Here is a 25,432-nt window from a genome sequence, read left to right as displayed (position 1 = left end):
AATAATAGAAGCCACTATTGAAATTGGCTCCGTAAACATATTATTATGATATATTTTATTATTAAAATGGTAAATAATTATTTTTATATTAATATTTATAAAATTATGTTAAAGTTAAAAAATAAATACATAAAGTATTACTTATTAATAACATATATTATTTTAACTTGATTCAAGCATAACTAGAAATTTGAGATCAAACTCAACTAGAATTGAGTTGAGCTTATAGGTTTGGATGGGTCTTCAACTTTGAGACACCTCTATTATCTTTTTGTGACATTGTCACTTTAGTATCAGTTTTTTTTTTTAATAAAAGGATAAAGAGAAGAAATTTTGTATGAATTAAGATAAAAAAATATTAGGTTTTTCTAATAAAAGTGTTTGTGCGTCAGACAAACCTAACTGATCTTTAGAATTAGAGAACATTTTAATATATTTTAACATCACTATAAAAGACAAGCTTACAGTTATGAAATATTACTGATGAAAGTTTTTTGTTGCTAAAAATGATCAATACTGACAGATTTTTAATCAATTTTCAATGAATTTTAATACATAAGATTTTATTACCAATAAAACTAACAACGAAATTCCATAACTAAAGCAAAAACATTATTCACGGAATTAAATTTCGTCATCAATTCCATTGATAATTGTTCATGTCAAAAGAATTAGAATAATGCCAATATTATCGATGAAATTTCGTCCACGGATTTAACCATGAAAATTTTTCATAGTTAAAGCATTATTTTTTTCTTTAAAAAAAATTTTATAATTTATTTTAAGAGAAAAAACCAATAGCTTTTAAATAACTTTTAAATATATTTTTTTCTCAACCTCTATCCATCTTTTCCCTTGTTTCTCCCCGACCCTTCCCTTTTCCTCCGCAAACCCGACTATCCGGACAACTCTGGCCCCTCGCTGCCCCTACCGACCCCCAAAAAGACTCTCAGTAGCCGTCCGGACCGTATCCGACCTAGATCTAGCCCCACACCGCCCCCTCTCCATTCGTTCCAAACCACCCTCACCCTCATTTCCTAGCGCGCCGCTTGACCCCCTTGCGGCTTGACCAGATCCAACAAGACGTCCCTGCATCCCCCCACCCCACGCACGTGCCCCCACTGTTTCCCCACGAGATCCGCGCGTCCCCTGTCGTGTGCATTCACGCTCCTTCCGCGCAAGCCCCTGAATAGGTAAGGGTGAATCAACCTGGAGAACTTGATTCTGATGCACTTATGTGTAAAATTATCATCCAAACTGTAAAAGAATTTTCGTTTTCGTGAGAAAATATTTAAAAGGTGAATGGAGTCTTTAAAGTTTAAATGACAATGAATATTGTCTGGTAGTAGATGGAGATTCATCACAGCAAAAGCTTCCTCAAATGGTCGTCAACAGGTGAAAGAAATTATTTTTTCTTGTGAATGTTGTTTTAAAATTTTGTTTTTAAAGTTTGGTTTGATCTTTGTTTCGCTCTTTTGTGCATTTAGTTAATCAGCCTTCTTTAAATGCTTTTTTGGATGACAATTGACGGATGGGAGTTTTGGTTCAATCGAGAATAATTCATAACCTGAAAGGAAGCCAAAGCCAATCCCTCCTCCTCGAAAAGATCCTCCACCTAGACCTACTTACTCAACTCTTCCACAAAGTTTTCAGGTATTAGTGCATAACAAATTGTAAGTTTTCTGTCTTGTGGATCTGGCTTGGCACGGTAATGTGCATCCAGTTTTCTTGAACATGCTTTATTGGTTTATATTGCTAATCATGCTTTATTATGTAGTTCATTTGACTGAAATTTTCTTAAACATTTACATTTATGCATCTTTTGCAAAGAAAAAATTACAACGGAAAAGTCAAATCAATTTGAGATATTTATTATTGTAGGTTTCGTTTGTTTGGATAACAGTGATTACGTTGCTAGTATTTTATAGTATTTGTTTTGGATTTGGAGGAAATCTTGGTTCTGTTATTTGATGTTAAATTTTTATGTTATATGTCCTTATGACTTAGCCTAACAATGAATATGATTCTGCCACTGCTGTCTAGAATCTATATTGCATCCTTGTGCAAGTATCAATGATGTTTAGAACCTGTATTTACAGGGCAATCCATAGCCAAGTGAAAATCTTGCATAATCTTCCATTTACCGTATCTTATTGAGGTAATAGAAAATCTGAACTTCTCTTTTATTCTCCATGAATGTTACTCTAGCAAAGGTTTCTATTTGGTTCGTTGTTTTGGATTTGGATATGCTAACTTTATGTGTTATAGACTATTGTGTGATTGAACTATCTTAGAGTTGATTTTTTGATTAATAGATAGCACAAATATTGGGAATAGCATAATTTCCTACACTTGGCCGCATCATGAATAGTTTGTATAATTATTGTTATACTTGCTGCTATACCTAGGCTAAATACCTGCTAAAATTTTGGTCCTTATTATCTCACTCTACAATTGTTTCAACACACTTTCTTTTTGAACAGGTCAAAATTACTTTTCAAAGATTCTATACTTGCTTCCAGAATTATGTCTTAATAGTCAAAATATACAATTAAATTATGAACAATAACCGATGATTCAATAAAACTCAATGTTTTGATCTTTCCTATAGGATTTTAAAGCTCTTGGACCAGTAAGGCTATAATCAAGATTGGAGGCACTATTGCTAGGGAAAGGATCTCTAAGAAATGGGGATTCTCCACAATTCCATTCTACAAAGGTACCTTTCTTCCATCTTAAAAGCATGCAACTAGCATTTGCTACACCGATAAGTGTTAAACAAAATTTGCGTTATGATTTCTATATACGCATAATATGTATGCTTATTTGGTATATTTTTACGTGAATGATTTTTTTTTTTTGTTTTTGCAAACATTGTCATGATGAAGTTAGGACTTGATAATAAATAATGTATTAATTGGGTAATACAAGAAAGATAGGCTATGAGAGGACATTATTACCGCATGACTTTGATGAGTACACTTAGCTAAGGATGATCAATAAATATGTAAACTAAAGGTAAGTAAGCTTGACAAATTAGGTTTTCTTGTTTAACTAATTTTTGGTTGCTAGATTGGTCAACATAGGTTTTGGCTAGTAAAGTAATGCTTACGGATGAGAAACCTTGGAGATTTTAATGCCAAATGTTGGTATCCCAAAAGGAGTTAATGAAATTTATAATTTATTTATTTTTTGTATTTATCTTAATATCTTTCGCCAAAAATAATATAAAATAACAAAATTAATTGATGATAATTATTTAGTATTTTTTACAAAATTCTAACATTTTCGATGAAATTTTTCATCGGTAATGCTCAGTACTGATGGAATTTAGATGTTATCTTTTTGAAAACATAATAAAAGACACATTATCGATGAAAATTTTATTGATAATGCACGTTAGTGATGCTATATTTTAAGAAATAAGGAAACCCCCATCAGCAATGAAAATTTTGTTAATGAGGAATAGTGACAAAATTTTAGATTTAATTTCTTGATAATATTTTTAAGGGTAAATAGCTTCAGTGAGGTAAACTATGGTAAAATCGAAAGAATCTTTTGTCTTTAATACTCATTATTACTACGAAATATATTTTTAGCAACAGAAAACTATTAGCGGCTTTAATGTTTTCAATGGATTTTAGTGACAGTTTTCATCGCTAGAAATAATTTCCAATAGAATAGAAGGTATTATTGACGGAATATTTCGTTGGTAATACCTTGTTTTCTTGTAGTGTATGCTTAAAAATTTTTAGAAATATTAAAATATTAATTTTTTTAAATATATCCTAAAACTAAAATTAATTAAAAAATTATTTTTAGTAATTACAAATTTTTTCAGGCCAAACCAAGATCTGACATCAAAAACCTTGTCCAAGGTCTAAATTTGTGCTGGGTGGGTAGTTCTGCCCATGGACAAAACAATTTTTTTAATACAAAATCTAATACGTATGTGTTTTTGTTAGATTTTGGTATAACTAAAAATAACAATTTTATTTTTTGTGAATAATTAAAATGTATTAATAACTTTATTTTTGTTATGAAAAATAAATAATAAGGTAATACCCAAATATGCCTTTAATTTTTAATAAAAAATAAAAATAAAACTTTGATATTTTATCTTATGAAATTAAGCTTATGAGACTTTCATTTTATTATAAAAGTAAATAGCATGTTTGGTCTTTAAATTTTGGGTCTAATTTTATATTGATTTTTAAACTTTAAAAAGTTTTACTTGAGTTTTCAATTGCCTAAATGTGTATTAATATAGTTTTTTCATTCGCTGAACCATCTAAAATGATGAAAAATCCAGTGTGGCATGACACAAATCCAACTTGGCATGATATATATCCTTACAAAATTGTATTATGTGTAAGGTTAATATTCTGTCCTTGATTTTAAGTAAAATAATTCTTGGTTAAGGAAAGAATCAAACAATTGAAAAGACAAACAACAAGCAATCAAAGACAAAAGCAATTAAGCATGCATCAAGCAATACATAGGGAAAGTAATTTGGAGATAAGACATTCAAGCAATTTAGCAGTAAATTCAATTAGCCTCCACACAAAAAATCCATCAAATCCATACCTAGATACCTACTAAAAATCACCAATAAAAAAACCATCCCCACAATCTCCAATTTAGCAAAAACCCACAACACAAACAAGCAAACCTAAAATCATCCATACTCAATCCACAAGTAACTACACTTGGTTTAGAAAAGTTATATTTTCTTTTTCCTTTTTTTCTCAAATTTTGCTAATTTGACAAATACAATAATCATAATGTTGCAAATGTCATGTTCTAAAAATGATATGAATACAAATATACACTACTTAATGTACAGTTGCAAATGCTTGATAACCAAAATGATATAAACATAAATGTTCATTACAAAGATGCAAATACTCCATAAAAATGATGCAAATATAAAAAAATCCAAAAAAAAAAACTCTATGAAAATAAAGTTTTTGCAAAAAAATCATGTCAAAAGCACAATCCATTTTGGTAACTCTTAATTTCTTGCAAAATTGATATTTTAGCAAATGTCAAAGAGTAACCGTGATAGTCTTAAAATTTTAGGAAGGAAAAGAGGTTCAAATTTTAGAATAAATTTTTTATTTTCTTGGGTTTATGAAAGGTTTCCAATATTTATTGGTTCATTCAAAATACGTCTTGTTTCTTGTCACAACCTTAGCCTAATCATGCATATAATGTCTTGAGTTGTATTAAATGTTCTAATTCTTTTTTCTAAATAGCCATTTTGGGTTTTCACCCTAAAGTTTAGTTTTTCTTTTTTCATTTTTGATTAATTGTTCCACCATGCAATCCAAAACTCCAAATTCTTACAAAACCAAATGATGATGATGATTTCCTAAGGAAAATACTATTCAATACAAGTATCCACAATTGATCAAAATGGACTTGAAAAGGCACAATGTAGGCCATGGTTTAGAGTTTCGAGAAAATGGATATATAGACCCAAATGATGTATTAAGAGATAATCAAACCAAGAATAATTTCTTTTCATAAGGACATTTATATTTTCCATTTCTTAAATCATGCTTTTCCATATTTTTCCTTTTTTCATTTCTTCCTTTTTTTTTCTTCATGTATTAACTTTTGACAAATTGTGTTCAAAATTTTTGAAACTCAACTTCAAACTTACCGCTTGATATAAGGCATTATTTGGTCAAATTATCCCGTCAATCGTTGTATTTAAATGAAATTTGAGATTTACTTTGTTGCCTAATTAAAAAAAATGTAGTTCTCAAATTAAATTGATTTGATAATCTTAATCCAATCACTAATTATTACATTTTTTTTATTAAAAATGCTAATATGGTCATTGACTTGTTGACGTGGCATTGATTTTGATGACATGAAAAATTGAATGGTTGATATTAATCTATTTTTTGATTATATGGTATTTATTATGCCATGTGGCTTTTTAATCCGATAATAATTGCTCGAGAATACAAAAAAAATAGCAAAATTATGTTTATCTTCTTTTTTAACAACTATGTTATCTTTTTTCTCTTTGCAAAACAACCTAACTACTCTTTCTAAATCCTTTTAGAGGTAGCAATGCTGTCCTTAAACTCTTTAGCCAACGGCATTGTCATCAAACTTGGACCTGCTAGCAACTAATTATTTTTTCTTTTTCTTCTTTCTTTTGCTCTTTTTTTCTTACTGAAGGACTATATCGTCATTACCTACAACCTTTATAGCCGTTAAATTCCTCAAAAGCTTCGTGAAGATCAAGTATCCATTTTCACCTTTAGATGGTTCAAAAACCCCAAAAAGAAAACATAAAATCACTTTTTTTTGTTCATATTTTATTGATGAATTTTTTATGCCGATGATTATGTTGTTGAGAAGATTATGTAGTGAATCTGTGTTGTGTTGGTGTGGTAGTGGGTTTATATAAAAGTTTTTGCCAATAATTTATAGGGTTTGAACTAATGAGTAGATCATATTTATTTTTTCCATTTGTTTTTTGGTTTTCTTTCCTGAGTGTTTGATTTTGGTTACTTGATCATGGGTTTTTTCCTATGTCTTTTTCTTTTCTTTTTTTTTTTTCAAATTTGATTTTTCGGCTTGACTTTGGATTCTTAAGTTTACCTTTTTTTTTTTTTTCCACAAATGGTTTTATTTCTTTTCATTTTTTTGAAATTTTTTATATTTTATATTTTGAATTTTTTGAAACTTTCTTATTTTTTATTTGATTTTGGAAGAAGATAAGGATTTTTGTTATGAGAATATGCAAGAAGATTAGTAGATTTTTGTTTTGAATAATAGGTAAAATTTTTTCGCAATTATTATTTATTTTTTTTTCGTCCATTGATTTTTTTTTCATATAAAATATACATGATCATTTTAAACAACAAATATATATTTTCAATTTAATTTCCACATTGTAAGATTAAGGTTAGCAGATACAGATTTTAGATTTGGGATTTGTTTCATTTTTTCCATTTCTAGTTTTTTTTTTCCAGTTATTAATGTTTATTTAACAAATTAAAATTTAAATTAATGATTTTACAAAAAGAATAATTTTTTTAAAATATGATGTGGATCGAAATATATAGCCACATGGCATGTAATTTAATCTACATTATCATTAGTTACAATATTAACCAACCAAAATGTCACATAAGTAAAGTCGATAGCCATATCCTTAATTCAAAGGCTATAGTATTTTTAATAGCAAAAATTTAACAAAGTTAGTGATCGAACCAAGATTGTTAAATCAAAATAGAATAAGGATTATATTTGTATGAATTACAAAAGAGGGAGTAATTTTCAAATTTCGCTTAAGGTTAGGGATTTTTGTTATAATTTGACTACATTCTTTCTTTATCTTAACATAATCTAATATGTTCTTGAAAAGATCCTCATTTGAACTTATCCCTAGAATGGAGGGTGATCCTTGAGTATCATTTAGAAATAATTTAAAAGGCTTAAAATGTAAGATTTGACCACATTTGTCACACAAATATACATTCAAAAACTTGAATAAACGTAGCGGATATAAACAAAAAAAATTGAATCCATATATAGGATCAATTTGTTGTTACATCTCAATTGGCAAGTACATAAGATTTGCAAACATGATTCTTATTCCTACCTCTAGCATTGGATTGAATGAAATCCCAAAGCTCAACATTCTTTGTTGGTATTTTGTACAATAAGGTCCAGTTGTAGCAAACTAAAGTCGTTCAATTGTTCGACGTTTAATAGTAATCCGTATATATGACAAATTAATACCTTTTCAAGGTTGGATTTTTGTTTAGTCAAATACTGTGTTAGTTGTTTAGGATTAAAAATCCTCCACTTTGTTTGTGACTTCATAACTAGCAATTGGCAATACCAAAAATACAATTCAATGAAGAAAATGCCTTTTTCCTTAGAAAAGAAATAAATAGCTAGCAAACCCCATGAACGTCTAGTCGATAGCCTTAGTTTTTTTTCTTTTTTTGTTTCTTTGTTGTGCCAAAATCTTTCATACACACTGGGAGGGTGGCTAAACATGTGTTTTATAAAGCCAGTTTAAATGCCTTAGAATGTAAAATTAGATTTTTTACACTTAATTAACCCTTTTAATTACATCCTTAATGTGAAATTCTTAATTCCACAACACCAATTCCATTTTAATTTATCATGTCATTTTATTGTGTGACATTAGGCTCCCAACATTTTGTCAATAAATAAAAGTTAATTTAAGCAAGAATTCTCTTTATATTTATATTTCATAAGCGAGATTTAGTAATGTATCATGAGCACTTAAATATTAAGAAAGTCAACATGGTTTAAATAACTTTTTCAGTGAATAATATGTCAATGTAATTCAATCTCTTCATCAAATATCTCAAAAAGATGTATATTTTCTAATTTTTCCATATTAGTCCTGTAGCTTTTATATTAACCTTTTTGGATCCCATCTGCCTTAGCCAAGGACTTATGGTTAATATTAGCTAGGAAAGAGTGAGATATGTCTCCTCATATCATTTGGGGTGATGAATCCTCTTTGATCACTCATCCACCTCCATATACTTCATGCCATTCCCAAAACTTCATTTTAGGAGTTAAGCACCCTGACCCATATAGATGCAATTAAAGTATGATAATTCACATACAAAGTGACTTGATATCACAGGTCAAAGGATTACTTACACTATTGACACATGAGAGTATACTTCATGGACACATGATTGAGATAACAAATAGAACTCTTATAGTGGGTCATGTTCAATGAACATGTTCTCTAAGAAGCATTCACATGCTATCTTTAAATATCTTTATATTTCAACTTAGGAAATTAGTTGTTTACTTTATATTAAATGGGCTTTTCATGTATCAGTCTTTGAGCATTATTAATATATTTGTTTTCAACACTACTATGACCAATAACATCTTTAGGAAAAATATGTTGATGCATAAGTATCTAATAATTATATTAGTATATAATTTTGCATGGCCTATAAAGTTCTAAGAGCTTTATTTACATAAGTCATTAATAACACATTATTCAATTGAAGAAAACACTTTTCTTATTGGATAAGAAATAGGTAGCTAGCCAACCTTGTGAATGTCTAGTTACTTCTTCCTTTTCTCCCGTGTTTCGTTTTTATGTTGAATTTTTTCATACACAATAAGAAAGGTGATTAAACATGTGTTTTATAGAGTTAGGTTAAGTACCTTGCAATGTAAAATTACATTTTTACCTCTACACTTAATTAAACCTTTTAATTAAGTCTTTATTGTGAAATTCTCAATTCTACAACATAACGACAACAACAACAAAATAAGTTTTATATTCCATAACTATGGGGTCGATTATATGAAAGGCAAAAAAAAAAAAAGGAATCATGTTAGGTTATAGTTTTGAATTTTTTTGTGCTACTCATTTTTATAAAAAACATCATTTTCATCTACTTCCACAGCACCGATTCCATTTTAATTCATCATTTCATCTTATTCTGTGTGAGCCATTAGACTTCTAACATATTGGTAGTAAATATAATATAATTCAATCAATAATTCTTCTTATATTTATAAATCATGAGCAGAATCTTGTGATGCATAATAACGACCAAAGTCAACATGGTTTGATTAACCTTTTAGTTTACAGTATGTTAGTGAAATTCGATCCCTTCAACAAATATCTTAGAAAGATAGAAAACATGGTGTAGTGTTTGCTTTCTAATATTTCCATATTAGTACAATAGTTTCTGTATTAACCCTTTCAGATCACATTTGCCTTGGCCAAGGACTTATGGTTAATATTAGCCAGAACAAGTGAGATATGTCATCTCTTATCACTTGGGATGATGAATATTCTTTCGATCACTCATCCACATTTATATGTTTCATGACATACCAAAAAGTTCTTTAGGCACCGGGCACCTTGGCCCATGCTAATGCAAACAAAGTATGACAATTCACATATATGGTGGCCTGGTATCACAAGCCAAAAGATTATTAGCACTACTGACACATGAGAGTATACTTCATAGACACTTTAGTGAGGAGCTAAATGGAACTCTCATAACAGGTCATGTTCAATTTACTTGTTATTTAGCAAGCATTCATATGTTATCTCCAAATATCTTCATATTTCAACTTGTAAAATTAGTTGCTTACTTTATAAGTAAAAAAGTTTAGCATTTACCAATCTTTGATCATTGTTGATGCCCATGTTCTCAACGATACAATGATTAGAAACATCTTTAGGATAAGGCTTTGATGCATAAAGATCTTATAACTATATCACTTATAATTCATTTGCAAGGGCTATAATGTTCCAAGTGCTTTATCTATGTAAGTCATTAATAACATATTATTCAATTTAAACTTATGGATAAAAAAATACCTTATACATTAATATAGAAATATATTACATGAAAATGGATGAGTAATTAGTGTTTCTACAACAAATCTTGATTGGCTTGCAGCATTTACATTAACATAAAAAGGATAGCAAATGGATATTTTATTTTTGTGAAGGGAATATGAAATATGGTTATTTTTCATATTAAATTTTGATAATTCCACTGAAGAATGCTCTTTGGGGAAGATTTTTTTTATTTTTTATTTTGTCTTTGGAATCATTTGAAACTCTCACATGCATAAATTTTCAATCACTTCCCTTTTTCACCTTATTTTAATTTTTGATTTTTTGTTTTTGCAACTCACTCTCAAAATGCATCACCTCAATTTTTCTTCCCATTTGAAGGTCCATTGTAATAATTTTAATTTTCACATTACACTTCACTTATTTAATTTTTATTTAATGAAAGAGAAAAAAGATTATTGTGAAGTATGGGTTCGGGAATTTGACTGTCAAACTTAGGGAAAAATGAAAACAAAAATGGGAAAAAGTGTTTTCAATAAAAATAAAAATCGAGAAGTTCCCATCAATTTTATTTAGAGTGTGAGTGAATATCCAAAAATTTTATCATTTTAATAAAACATTTAAAATGAGTTTAAAGTTTATTAAAAGAATATTTATAATCTACGAAATCAGAGTTAGGTCTGGGAGTCGGTTATACATATGAAAAGATTAATACCCTCATAATGTTAGTTGAAAATAGTACAAATTGATTGCATGTTATTCTTAAATTTTGGTAAAAACGGTTTAATTTATAATGTTTAAAAATTAATTCCTTTCTTTTATTTTTTTGTTTCAAAAAATTGAATCTTTTTTTATTTCTTTTGAAAAAAATAATTAATTTTCCTTTTTTGATATGGAAACTATTTATTTTTGGATAAATATGAAAAAGTCCTAAGTATTGATATTTCCTCCACCTTTTTATATTTAGGAAAAGCTTCAAAACCACCTTTAACTTAAGAGTTTTCAAATTATTCATAAAAACCAAAATAATATCTTGCATAAATAATAACCATTGAGAGTCTTCCTATATTTATGTCAGATCTCAAAGGTTATTTATACTTGAGATATTATCTTATTTTAAAATATTTTTCTTAAAAAAAAAAACCTTGTTTATAAAGCACATGAATGGTATGCATGAACATAATAATAATATATAATGTATGTATGGTAATTAAACATGAAGGACAAAATATAAATGCATGACAATTCAAGAAGGCATATAACAATGAAGTAAAATAAGATGCAAATGCATGAAGGGGATCAAAATAGGTTTTAAGTTTGGGAATTTGTTCGGGCTTTTAGGGCTTAAGGTTGCTTTATGGTCTAGGTTAGGGTTTAGGTTTAAGGTTTGGATTTAAGCTATGGAGTATAGGTTTAAGGTTTAGAGTTAAAGGTTTAGGTTTAGGGTTTAGGGTTTGGGTTTAAGCTTTGGAGTTTAGGTTTAAAGTTTAGGGTTTAGGGTTAAAGGTTTAGGTTCAAGGTTTAGGGTTTACTTATGATTGAGGGTTTGGGGTTTGGTTTAGGATTTGCATAGGAATACTTGTAATAAAATAACAAAAATGTCATTCATAAAAATGTAACCTTTAATGTATGAGGTATGGATGGTTGTAGAAAATCAAGACTTAGGCACATTACAAACATATTAGAAACTAAACATACAAGCAACAATATAGTAAAAATGGATCAAACACCAAGGGTTTCAAAGCCAAGGAGGTTCAGCCAAACCATTTTTCATGCCTCATTATTTTGGCCAAACAAAAAGGGAAATGTTTCCACCATTTTTGTTTTAAATCAAACAAATGTAAACAAAGTAAAATCTAATAAAAATTCACTAACTCAACATTTTTATTCATTGAAAATTTCATCAAAGACGTAAAGAATATAGGAAAATGATCAAGAACAGAAGCAATCAAATATGAAATGATCAACATTTGGCCATAAATACAAGCTTGGGAGTTTTGGCCAAGCAATAGAGAATGCTCAGTCGAATGTTCCCCATAGCATTTTCACACTCATGCAATCCTTCATTTAGCTAAAACATGTATCAAACACTTAGCAAAGTCACTTATGATGGTATTTTCTTGCTATAGAATTTTCATCAAACATATAGTAAACTATCTATAGAAAAAACCATAGAAACATAAGTTCTAGCCAAACACATCATGTAAATTACTAAAATAATCAACCATCATGTAAATAACACATAGTATAACATTCAAATCATCCAAAATGCATTATTCAACGGAAGGAAAACATACAAAAACAACCAAATGAGGTTTGCTCATGGAGGAATGGAGGATTAGCCAAACATCCTTTAAGCTTTAATAATGGTGGATTGGTACTTTTGCTTGATCATTTTTGTTTCAAACCAAAACTTTTGATTAGTTGGTTGAAATTTTTGATCAAGCTTGGAGTTATAGAGGCAAACAATTATGGAAAGAGTTGTTTTATCTTTTAAAAAAAAGAAAAAATGAAAGGAAAATAATGTGAAAAGCCCTGGAAAATGATATGAAATGTAATGATGAATATAGTAGAAATTATAATTTTCAAGAGCTTTTTCCAAAATTTCCTCATTTTTCTTATCCTTTTCAAGCTGCTTCCTTCGTTGCCTCCTCATATTCCCAGCCCTAAATGATGAATATAAAGAACATGCAAATGTATGCTAGCCTTTGATTAATTTGCATCCAAGGGCCACTAACATCCTCAAAGTTTACTTTTCAAGCAATCATCTTTCATCCTTAGATTATGACCTTTATGAGATCAATGGTTCACGATGAATCTAACATAAAATAAGGCTTTTGGTTAAGTTGGAACCATGTGAAAAAACCATTTTGTCTTTTTAAAAGTTGACATTTTTGTGCAATTTTCCTGGGTGATTTCAATGTATAAAAAATCATAAAATAATATAAAATCATGATCTAAAAGTTTTTATGAAAAATCAACCTCGAGAATATTAGATTAGAAAATACAGCTAAAAGGTATTTTTGTAATTTTACACATTCTTAGGTGCAATCGAGGTTTTTAATGCATAAAAAATCACTAAAATAATTTCACAACATGATTTGGAGCATTTCATAAAAAATAGACATCGAAAAGGTCAAATTATAAAAATACTCTTAAAATGTATTTTAGTAATTTCATACATTTTGAAGTGCGATCAAAGTTTTTAATGCACTAAAATTCATAAAATAATATAAAACTATGATTCGAAACTTTTTGAGAAAAACCAACCTCGAGAATGTTAGTTTAGAAAAATACCTCAAAAGGGTATTTTAGTAAATTCACATATATCGAGATAAGATCAATGCTTTTAATGTACCAAAAATCATCAAATAAATTCAAAACATTATCCTAAAGTTTTAATGAAGAATAAGTTTGAGAATGTCAAATTATAAAAATACCATTAAAGGAAATTTCGCTAATTTAACCTATCTTGAAGTGCAATTGGGGTTTTTAGTGCATTAAAATAATAAATTTCAATTCCTAGCTTTGTTTGTTAATCCTATTTAGTTGTGAAATTTAAGGGTTAACCGTAATTTAATTTTATTTAATCGATTTTGACTAAATTTGATTAAGTTTGACCCTAAGACATTTGGGTCAAATTGATTTTAAATTTTATTTCGAAAACCTGTCAAAGTTAAAGAAATGTTTGATTCAAATTGGGTCGAGTTTTAAATACTTTACAATTGGCTAGATTCTGTTTGGATAAAATTTAAGTGTCTACAACTGCTTTTCTTTACATTTTTTTTTTGAATGTAAATAGTGTAAAAACTAAGATATCAATTTTGTTCGAGCCTAGGGTTTGAAATGTTTTTGTTTTTTATTTTTATTTTGGCCATTAGAAGTTTTAAAAACTTTAAAATCTTTGAACTTTAAAAACTATTCTAAACAAAGGTTTTGAAACTTTAAAAATGATTTTAACTTTGGGCAAACTTTTTTAAACAGAAGCTTCAAAACTTTAAAAATGATCTTAACTTTGGAAAAACCCCTCTAAATAGCGGGTTCATAACTTTAAAAACCTTAAATTTGAAAACCTCTTCTAAATAGAGGCTATGAAATTTTAAAAACGTTAATTTTGGAAAGCTCTTATAAAAAGAGGCTAAGAAATTTTAAAAATCTCAAATTTGAAAAGTTTTTCTAAAAAGAGGTTAGGAAACTTTAAAAATCTAATTTTTGAAAAGCTTTTTTAGAAAGAACCTGAGAGCTCTTTTAAAGAAAGGCTAGGTTAGGGAATTTTAAAATTTCAAAATTGAAAAGCTCTTTTAAAAATTGGTAGGGAAACTTTGAAAACAATCAATTTTGAAGAGCTCTTTTAAAAATAGGTAAGGAAACTTTAAAATTGATCAATTTTGAGAATCTTCTTTAAAAAGAGGTAGAGAAACTTTAAAAATCTCATTTTTGAAAACTTGGGTTACATCTGAGGCCTTTAAAAGTATCTTTTTTTTTTTTTTAAATTTTCCCTTCCCTTCCCTTCTTTTCTTTTTTTTATATTTTTTAAATTGTTCATTTTCCAAATGACATATTTGCTTTTCCAAAAACATGTTTCGTTTTGCATGCGATATATGTAATAGATGCAACGAATGCAGTGCATGAAATTCAAATAATTTTGTTCGCATCATGCACTAATGGTAACAAGGTTTTTATGATCTTGGTGGTCTTCAAATTCTTGGTTATGGGTAAGTCATCAGCAATCAAACTATACTCATCTGATTAAAATCTCTTTTTAATTCAAACATTCATTTTTCTTTTTCTTTTTATCACATTTTTTTGCCTTAATCTCTTCAATAGTTGTCTGTTGATTTTTGCTAAAGATATCTTCCTCCTTTTCCTTTATTATTATTGTTTATCATTCATCATTTGTCTTTATTCATCATTCATCATTATTCATTTTTTTCCTTTCACTTAATTTTCTATTATCCTTTCATTCATTCATCTTTGATCACTCATTGTTTCCGTTTTCCATTCATTTTTCATCTTGTAATCCATCATTTTTCATTTTTATTCATTCATTTCATTTCCCATCATTCATTTATTCATTTTTTGTTTTTATTTTCTTTTGGCATTTTGTTTGTTTATCTTTGCTATCCTAAGGCCTTTTTGGAGCATGATTCCAATTTTATTATGAGGATTGTCAATCATTACCAATAATATTATGTCAAATGCAACACCTTTTTCAAACAAAAAATGAATAAAAAGGATTTGGACAAAGAGAACAAAAATGTTCATTGCAATTTTGGATAAATTTGGTTTACAAATTGCTTTGAAGAAGAATAAGAAATATACAATTTAGTGAAAGGAAAATCGGAATAACTGGGATGGTATCAAGATCTATTTTCAAATTAATAAAATATTGAACATTGGGATCGATATCTAAACTGCTCTTAAAAGTTTTCAACTTAGGTTTTTCCCCTTATAACTAAGATTGCCTTTTTGGGTTTTTAACTTGGACTTTTTTTTTTCTTTGTTTTGTTTAGTTTTATTTTTATTTTTATTTTTTTTCTTATGTAAAGTATTTCTTAAAAGCATTCGTATTCATAAGGTTCAGTAGTTCATCTCCATTTATTTCCATCAGGATTAGTGTTCCGATAAAGAATGTCTTTTTCACCACATATGAACCTTACCAATTAGGTGTCAGTTTTCTTTTACTATCATACTGATTAGCGATATTCTTCTTAAAACTAACTCCCTTTTATAAAAATCTTAGGCTTTATCTTCTTATCATGGGCCGTTATTATTCTTTAGAATATATTTGGTCATGATTGAGTCCCGTGAGTCTTTTTTTTTTCAATTAGATTTAACTGTTCATAACGGCTACAGACCCATTTAGCTTTTTCTAATTGTATTTCCATTAAGAGCTTTAAAGAAGGAATTTCCACATCGACTAGTAAAATAACTTTCGTTCCATATACCAGTGAAAAAGAAGTGGCCTTTGTAAAAGTGCGAATTAATGTTCCATATGCGAGCAAAGCAAATGGCAACTTCTCATGTCAGTCTTTATAAGTAATAGTCATTTTTATCAATATTCTCTTGTTATTTTTATTAGCAGCCTTTACTGTCCCATTTATCTTCGGATGGTATGGTGTTAAATTATGATTGTTTATCTTAAATTATGTGCTCACCTCTCTCATCTTCTTATTATTCAAGTTTTAGCATTATCAGAGATGATCATTTCGAGCAACCTATATCGATAGATTATTTCTTTCTTTATGAATCTACATACCACTGATTGAGTCAAGCTAATATAGAAGGCCACTTCCATCCATTTCATGAAATAATTGATTTCCATAAAAATGAATCGGTGTCCATTTAAGCTTTTGGGGGTAATGGGGCCAATCACATCCATTTTTCATATAGAAAAAGACCATGGATGAGCTAGATTATGCAGTGACATAAGAGGAGCATGGATCTTATCTGCGTAAATTTAGCATTTATGACATCTCCTTGTATAGTTGATACAATCACTCTTCAATGTCAACCAATATTATCTTGCCCTTACCACTTGTTTGGCCATTAGGTGGCTATTTGTGTTTGTCCCACATATTTTCTTATGCACTTCTTTAAGTTTTTTTTTTTTTTTTGCCTCTACAGCATTTACACATCTCAATAACACTTGGCCCTAGCTTTTTTTTTTTCAAAACTACCCCATCAAGAACAAATCCCATTGCCAACCTTTTTAGAATCTTTTTATCGTTCTCTAATGTATGCTCTGGGGACTTTTGATGCTTGATATATTGTACGATATCATGATACCAGGGCTAGCCATCAATTTGTTCTTTGACACTCCCATAATGTGTTATAAGTTCAAAGGTCTGTATCTTGATAGGTTAAATTTTGGCACTTGAATTTAGCTTGAACATCATTGACAATGTAGCCAGAGCATTAGCTATTTGATTTTCTTACCAATGAATATGTTAAAATGAATATTTTCAGATTGTTTTATCAACGCAGTAATATATCTTTGGTATAAAACCAATTTTGGGTCCTTTGTTTCCTATTCAACCTTAAACTGATAAATTACCAATGTTGAGTCCCCAAAAACTTTCGAAGCCTTGATTTTTCTATCCAAAGCCATTTGACCAATAATGCATGCCTTATACTTGGTTATGTTGGTGGTGTAGTAAAGCTTAACCTTGTATTGTTAATTAATGTATATAATTATGATCTTACCTTGAGATTTAATGAGAAGAATAAAATTTATAAGTAGTGGATATGGTGTCCTTGGAGATGATGATGATGTTTAAGTAGTAACAAGAGTTAAGGAAAAAGGTAAATCTAGGGAGTTGAACTTGATTTCTAAACTTTCTTACCCATTGTCGTAAGTCCACTTCGCAAAACCCTTAAACCTTAGCCATTGCAAGCCCAAACACAAAAACTTTTAGACCAAAACTAAAGGTGCCCACCATTGATTCAAGTCTAGCTTATGTCATTCCTGCAAGGAGAGTGAGTGCACCTCATGGATCTAGCTCAACCTATGTAATATAGCAAAGGAAGATGCAAAAGGTAAACTCCCTCTTGAAAGGATGAGATAATTTTTATATTTTAGTGGATGGTCAAGTTTGACCAAAACTGGCATTGTTTGGGAGGCAACCTAAGTTTTACTTTTAATGGTTTATGCATTTGTTTTCTTTGTTTTTATTTTACGTTTAGGATAGGTATGTTTTGGTTTGTAAGTTTTTTTTTTTTTTTAGGGATGAAAGTGATGCAAGGAGATGCATCATTCAAGATTCGGGTAGGAGGCCAAATTTAGGGTGTATGTCTTTTTCCTAGTGCTTAAATATTTTGTTTTGCAATATTGCTTGATGCAATTGAGGGGGAAAAAGAATGCTCTTGAACTAAACTTGTTTTCAAAATTTTTGCCCTAATTGCTTTGTTTTCAAACCAAATTGGCATGCTATAGTCTTTGTTATGCAAACCTAGTTAATGTTACATGAATTGTTTAAGAATGACTTATGAATGATATGAAGGGAAGTATAAATGATGTGAAGCATGAGAGAAGTTCTTGAGTATGCTTTTTGGTTAAGTATGATTATTGTTTGTATGTTTAATTCTCGATCTATGAGATGCATTGATTTTGTGAAAAGTTTGTGGATATTAAATTGCATAGAGATTTAAAGCAATAATGTTACTTTAGAATTTACTTGTTTAACCCTCGAGCCAAAATTCTAGATCATATTTTACTCAAGAGATGATTTAGCCATTCTTTAGACACTTTGAGCATTTTAAAAACTACCTTTTATGATGCATCTTAGTATTGTGATATTTGAGCCTTTTATATTATCCTTTTCTTTGTTTATTTAGACATAATAAAAGCCTAAGTTTTTTTTTTTTGAAATTATCCCTTTTTATTGTTTTACCTAACTTAATGTGCTTATACATGTTTTAGACTACTTAATGTATTTGGGAGGAAGTGAAGTGCAAGAAAATTAAAAAGAAAAAGAAAAGTTCAGTAAAAGCAAAGATAAAAGCCAAAATGGCTAAAGTCGAAAAATGTCTTTTATATATATATATATATATATATAAGATGCCTCAATGTCTTAAAAGTTCAAAACTTTCAATTTTTCGATCTTTAGTCCAAAAATTCAAGAAAGTAAGAAAAAAGGTTTATAAGTATGAAATTTTCTTTTTCCCACCTTGACCAAAGCCTTAGACTAGAAACCTTAAAGACCTTTTGATCTTGAGTCAAGTATGTAAATCTAACATTAATGGAGAGGGAAGAGGAAAATAAACATATGAAGCATATTCTATCTTGGAATTGGTATGTGATGATATATTTAACAGTATTTTTGCTTAAATTACATGTTTGGATTAGAGATGGAGTAATTGTATATGCATGAAGATTGTATGAGATTGAAAGCTTACCTTTTGAATGAGTTTCTTGTGAATCTATGTTTATAATTATCTTTAAATTATGCTGTGGTGCAAGATTGAAAATTTGTTGCAATTGTTAACTTTGTGCGCATGGATATTGATTTTTAATATTGTTGATTTGAGAGTTTTTTAATTGAGGATAAGTAAAGCTTTAAAGTGTGATAATACTTAAATATATAGAGATTTACAAGTTTAATTTGGTTGAAAATTTTTAAATTTTGATTGAATTTGGTGTTTTTAATGTTTGTTTTATTGATCTATAGGTTTTTCTACTTGGAGTAGAATTTCTACGCATTTTCATGCAAGAAACCATGCAAGATTTAGACAAGATTCATTTTTGTAATATTCGGTCAAGCATGTAAGAATGTAACCCAATTTTACTTAGGTAGGATTTTCAAATTTGACTTAAAGTAGAAATTCTAATGGTATTTAGATCCCACATGGATTCGGTTTTCCCATATTCAAGAGAACTTCTCCATGTGTATGTGTTATTTGAAGAGTTTTATACAAGGAAGGACTCTAGAGGACATTCGGCCAAAAGAGTTTTTGTTCAACAATGATTCTTTGATCAACCATTCAAAGAGTATGCAAAATTAATTTCAAGAGTTTGGATAGAAAAAAAAAATGGTCTTGGAATTCAAGAATAGTTGAAATTTATCAAGATTTCATGATCAAGACATGTGCCATTCAAGATCAATGTGCAAGATGAGTTCCAAGGAGGCATGATCTTGATGATTATATTTACTTAAGATAATACCTTATTTTAAAATATTCTTACTTTGAAATCATATTTTTGAAAACATATGCATAAAATGCATGTACAAAATAACATGATAAATGCATGATAATATAACATGAATGACAAAGTATGCATGCATGAAAGTATAAAAATGTATTGGATGACAATGTAAAATGAAATGCAAATGCATGATTTGTTCTAAGGTTTGAGGGTTAGTTTTGGGGTTTGGTTTAGGGTTTAAGTTTTAGTAAGGGTGAAGGTTTCAAGTTTGGGGTTTAGGGTTATGATTTCATGGGAATTTGGGGTTTCAAGGTTTGGGGTTTTATGAAAATAGACATGTGACCAAAACATTACAAAAATGCCATTAATGAATGCATATGCCAAAAGTATGACATGAGAAAAATAATTACAAAATAAGGTATTTACAAAACTAAATCACAAACAATACATGCATAAAAAAAATGGATGAAACATAATAATCTTTTGAAATTGGTTTAAATGTTCCACCATTTGTTCATCATTTAAGCCGCATAGAACAACTTTAAAACTTAATAAAATCAATCATCAAAACAACATTTTTAATTGAAAATTTAGTTAAAAAAATGTTATTTTAACACATTAAAAACTTGCCACTCATTATAAAAACACAATCCAATACACGAATCAAAGCAACCATCATCCATAAAAAGAAGGAGGTTCAACCAACCAAGGTCCACCATGGCTGAACCTTTTATATCATTTCATGATAACATTTTCACCTCATTCAAGCCAAACATACGTCATTTACCTTCCAAATCATTACATAAGAACATTTTCACCGTAAGAAGAAATTTACCAAATATAAAACAAGCTAAAATAATAAAGAACATATGAACAATTAGAGTATAAACCAAACACTGTTCCATATCATCAACCAAGCAAAATTTATACAAAACATAAGTAGACTAGTCATTTAATCTTCATAAGTAATATTTAAATGGAAATAAAACCTTAATAAGTGTTAATAGGAGATTCAGCAATGGTGGAGAAGGTTTGGTCGAACCTCAAACTTGGTTTTAATGGTACATTGTTTTGTTTTTTGTTTATTTTCTAACTTCACTCCAACTATTTGATTAGTTGGATGAAGTTTGATTCAAACTTTGAACAAGAAAATGAACTAGAATCCTTCAAGAAAACAACAAACAAATGAATGAAACAAAATGAAAATGCCATGAAATATGTGATGAGGATGCAAGAAATGCAAAATTGGATGTTGAGAAATTATTCTTTCAAGTAAGCAAAGCATTAAGAATTTTTTTTTGCTTTTTTCTTCACTCTTGTTTTCTTTTTCTCCTTTGTTTCCTCATGAGCTCTCTTTTAGTTTTTCAATGCAAAAAGTCTTCCCAGGTCATGAAGAAGATGGAAAAATATCCCATGCAATTGAATATTAGCTTTATGATCAAAAGTTTATTGAAGGCCTAAAATTTTCTCCTTGTTTTGGTTTCAAAGAGGCAACTTTGGCCATTGGATCAAGATTTTCAATGTGATTCAGCGCCTAAATCGCTCACTACAAAGATTGGACTTTTCTAGCTATTAAACCAAGTGAAAAGATCATTTTACCCATAATACAAAGTTTTCAATATTTAGATCATTTTCTTAGAAATCAATGCTTTTGTGTTTATTTTTGTGATTTTAAAGCACTAAAAATATGAAATAATATGAAATTAAGATTTGAAATTTTTTTTGAAAATCTAACCTCAAGAGGGTCAAATTACAAAATTATCTTTACGGGGTATTTTGATAATTTCATCTCCCGAAGTATTGCTGTAGTTTTGAATGCATAAAAAATTATCAAATATTATAAAAAAATTGATATAAAAAGTTTCGCGAAAAACTGATTTTGGGAAAGTGATATGAAATTATCCTTAGAAGGCATTTTGGTAATTTCACATCTCATGAGGTACAATCAATTTTTCAAAATTCTAAAAATAATCAAATAATATGAAACCATGATATGAAGTGTTTTGTGAAATTTTGACCTTGGAGGGGTTAAATTACAAAAATGCCCTTAAAAATGTTTTTGTAATTTCACATATTTCAAGGTGTAATTTGAGTTTTCAATGCATCCAAAATCATAAGAAAATATTCAATTATGATCAGAAAGTTTTCATAAAAATCTAACTTTGAAAAAGTCAAATTATGAAAGTATTTCTAAAGGCATTTTAATAATTTTGCACTTTTTGAAGTGTAATTAAACTTTTTGGTGCTTTGAAAATACAAATTTCAATTTTAAAGGTTAACCTGAGTTTTATTTGTTTTTGATCAAGTTTGACTAATTTTGACTTTGTTTGATCAAATTTGATCAGAGTTGACTTTAAGGCAATTGGGTCAAATTGATCCCAATTTTTTTATTTTTAAAAACTTGTCAAATTAAAAAAATGTTGGATTTGAATTGGGTTAAAAATTAAAGTGCTTCACAAATGGTACTTAGACAAAATTTGGTATCTATAGTTATAATTTTTTGCATATTTTTGAGAATTAGAAATAATACAAAGATCAAATACACCAATTTTGTCAACACCAAAGGCTAAAAGGTTTTGCTTGCCTGTGTTAGTTTGTTTTCAAGTTGGAGGATTGTTTTTTTTTTTAAAGAAAAGCTCTGCTAAACATAGGTAACTTTAAAAATATTTTTGAAAAGGGCTCTTATAAATATAAGCAGATGACTTTAAAAAGGGTTCTTATAAATATAGGTAGGTAACTTTACAAATTTTTTTGAAAAAAACTCCTATAAACATAGGTAAATAACTTTAAAAATCTCTTTGAAAGGGGCTAATTTGGTCTTAAATAAGTGAAAAGTTTTATTTGGAAAGGTTGGGTTGTATAGGAAGCTCTAAAATGGATTTTTGGATTTTTTTTTTACAAAAAAATGTTCATATTTCAAATGTAATTGTTTCTTCAAGATCAAATTCATTTTGCATGCAATGTATGTAATGAATGCAAGGAAAGCAATATGGTTCCACAAGTTTTGTTAATATCATGTGCTTGTACTTATAGAAGCATGATCATAAATATTCTTTCAAATTTACAATTTTGGCTAGTTCATCAGCAATCAAACCCCATTTATCTAATTGAAGTATTTCTTTAATTCAAGCATCTTTTTTTTTCTTTCAAACCTTTTTGCCTTGGTATTTGGTAGTTGACTTGTGAAATTCTACCAAAAGAATTTTTCTTCTTTTCCCTCTCCTCATCATTTGTCTTTTCTGTTTTTCCACTGTCATTATCCATTTGTTCAGTCATCATTTATTTTTCCATTCAAGTTGATATCGAATTTTTAGTATCATTCCCAATCTTTCCTTTTTTTTTTTATTTATTATTTTTTATCTTTTCATTTTCACTCACTTTTTATTCTTTATTCTTTTCCTTTTTCTTTCTCTTTCTGTCTAATTTTTATAGCCCTGTTTGTTTATCTTAGTTATCCTAAAACCTTTTTTGTGCATGATTCAAAGTATGATTATGAGAATTATCATTTAATATCAACAATATCATGTTAAATGCAACACCTATTTTCAATTGATGAACAACAAAAGGTTTGAATTAAGAGGACAAAAGGTATTCTTTAAGGTTTTGAAAACTTGATTCAAAAGCTATGTGGCAAGAAGGGAATGAAGGTATAATTAAGCTTAGGAGAAAGTAGACAAATAAAATGGTAATAAGAAACTATTTTCAAAATTACCAAATACTGAACATTAGGATGAATTCAGATCATTCATTTCTAATCTTTTTCTAAGAGTCCTATCTCATTACTGGCTTTGAGTAATGTTGACTAATCAGATGACAAACTTGTTTCCTGACCTATCAATCAATGATTTATCTTTCATTTTTTCTATCCCAAATCATGGTGCTGTCCCATTTTTTTTTTATATCAATGCTCGAAGCCTAATTCCCCTAATGTCCTCCTTATACTAGTCGTTTTTTTGAGCTTTCAACTTAGACATTTCTCCTTATGATCCAGATCACTCTTTTTTGGGTTTTTAACTTGGATCCTCTTTTCTTTCTTATTTTTTTTTTCTTTTTAAGCATAGTATTTCTTGACAACATCTAAGTTTATGGGATTTGACAATTCACTTTCATTCATTTCTACCAAAGTTAGGGCTCTATCAGAAAAAACCTTTTTGACCACATATAGACCTTCATAATTAGGTATCCATTTTTCTTTAGTGTTGTGTTGATTGGGTAATATCCTCTTAAGAATTAATTCCTTTTCATGAAAGCATCTGAGTTTTATTTTCTTATTATGTGCCCTTATCGTTCTTTTTTGGTACATCTAGCCATGACTGAGTGTTGTTAGCCTATTTTCCTCAATCAAATTCAATTATTCATAATAATTGAGGACCCATGCAGCTTTCTCCAATTGTAACTCTATCAAAACCCTTAAAGAAGGAATTTATACTTTGATAGGAAGATCGTCTCCATTCCATATACCAAAGAAAAAAAAATTTTCTTAGTAGAAGTGCAGATTAATGTTCTATAAGCAAGCAAAGTAAATGGTAATTTCTTATGCCAATCTTTATAAGTCTTAATCATTTTCTCCAATATCTTCTTGATATTCTTATTAATAGCCTCCGTTACCTTATTCATCTTAAGATGATAAGGTGTTGAGTTATGATAGTTGATTTTGAATTAAGTGCATGCTTTTTTCATCATTTTGTTATCCAATTGCTGGCATTATCAGTGAGGATGCTTTCAAGCAACTTATAACGATAAATTTTTTCCTTTTTCACAAATCTTCACATTATTGATCGGGTTACATTGGCATATGATGTTGCTTTTACCCATTTTGTAAAATAATCAATAGGAACACAGATGAATTGATGATCATTTGAAGCTTTTAGGGTAATGGATTCAATCATATCCATTATCCCCATTGAAAAAGGCCATTGAGGTGCTAAAACATGTAACGACGTAATAGGAACATGGATTTCATTTACATAGATTTGATCTTTATGGCATCTTTTTACATAATCGATACAGTCATTTTTTAAGGTCAATCAATAGTAGCTTGCCTTCATTACTTGTCTAGCCATTATGTGACCATTGGCATGTATCCCACATATCCCCTCATGACTACTTTAAGTATTTTCCTTGTTTTTGTAGCACACACACATCTTAATAAGACCTGGTCCTAACTTTTCTTATAGATGATTGTCCTGTCTAGTACAAATCCCATTGCCAATATTCTTAGAATTCTTTTATCATTCTCTGATGCATGTTCATGATGCTTTTGGTCTTGAGATATTGCATAATGTCAAGTTACTAGGGCTGATCATCAGTTTCTTCTTCTACACTCGCACAATGTGTCGGGGATTCAAGAGTCCATATCCTAATAGGTTGAATCTCAGTATTTGCATTTAGTTTGAACATTGCTGACAACGTGGCTAGGGCATAAGCTA

General features: G+C 28.9%; 1 long non-coding RNA gene across 9 annotated transcripts in view; it reads left to right on the top strand.

Annotated features, from left to right (window-relative positions):
• Window positions 1-801: 801 nt before the first annotated feature.
• The window catches only part of LOC111297293 (uncharacterized), a 57,692-nt gene continuing 33,061 nt past the window's right edge, over window positions 802-25,432 (top strand). For 2 of the 9 annotated variants that reach the window (XR_002691086.2, XR_002691082.2), the window contains exons 1-5: window positions 807-1,193; window positions 1,350-1,395; window positions 1,488-1,653; window positions 2,100-2,158; window positions 2,612-2,719. This is a non-coding gene — a long non-coding RNA (uncharacterized LOC111297293). The other 7 variants (XR_016325866.1, XR_002691088.2, XR_002691083.2 and 4 more) reach the window with 6 other exon arrangements.

Source organism: Durio zibethinus, chromosome 12, assembly GCF_047325235.1.
Source record: "Durio zibethinus cultivar Kanyao isolate XHJ-2024 chromosome 12, ASM4732523v1, whole genome shotgun sequence".
Taxonomy (NCBI): Eukaryota; Viridiplantae; Streptophyta; class Magnoliopsida; order Malvales; family Malvaceae; genus Durio; species Durio zibethinus.
This window is presented reverse-complemented; position numbering and strand designations above follow the sequence as displayed.